Source organism: Daktulosphaira vitifoliae, unplaced genomic scaffold (assembly GCF_025091365.1).
Source record: "Daktulosphaira vitifoliae isolate Bord-2020 unplaced genomic scaffold, ASM2509136v1 Scaffold_4, whole genome shotgun sequence".
In the NCBI taxonomy this organism is placed as follows: Eukaryota; Metazoa; Arthropoda; class Insecta; order Hemiptera; family Phylloxeridae; genus Daktulosphaira; species Daktulosphaira vitifoliae.
Genome location: NW_026099575.1, coordinates 7807204 through 7807829, shown reverse-complemented (window position 1 = coordinate 7807829; position 626 = coordinate 7807204). Strand labels below are relative to the sequence as shown.

Sequence of the window (626 nt, the reverse complement as noted above, 5' to 3'; positions counted from 1 at the left end):
GTATCTAGTCGAAGACATTACCCTTCAAAATTGAAAAAATTTCCCTCGTTCCCCGTAAATGGGGGAAACCTCCAAAAAAATTACAAATTTAAAAATCGCTAATTTTCGAAATTTTTTCAATTTTTTTTACTAAAATGTACCGTAACTTTTTCAAAAATGAACGTATCAATATAATTTTTTTTATATAAATGCTTGATGTCTTTACTTATCATTTGGTATATTTTTTTTGTAAATCTGACCCTTGATCTGCCCACAGGGGGGGATTTAAAATGACAACTTTTTCACAAAAAATTAACTTTTTCAACTTAACTTTTGAAAATGTTCCGGAAGGTCTGACACTTTTATATATATCTTAAATTANAAATGTTCCGGAAGGTCTGACACTTTTTTACATATCTTAAATTAATGCTAATGTAATATACTTTAATTTAAAAAAAAAAAAATTGACCTCTAGACTTGTCTTCACGGCGAAAATGGCTACCAAATGCTATTTTTGTGTGAAAATTTTCGATTTTATAATTTACATTTTTTACTTTAAAGTGCTATAACTTTTTAAAAAATGTATGGATCAATACAATTTTTTCATGAGAAGTAGTATTTATATACATCTTTCATTGGATATACTT

The 626-nt window shown here is 26.4% G+C and overlaps 1 protein-coding gene across 3 annotated transcripts in view; it reads right to left on the bottom strand.

Moving 5' to 3' along the window:
• LOC126903595 (uncharacterized) overlaps positions 1-626 on the bottom strand; it is a 20115-nt gene that overhangs the window by 1765 nt on the left and 17724 nt on the right. The window lies entirely within an intron of this gene.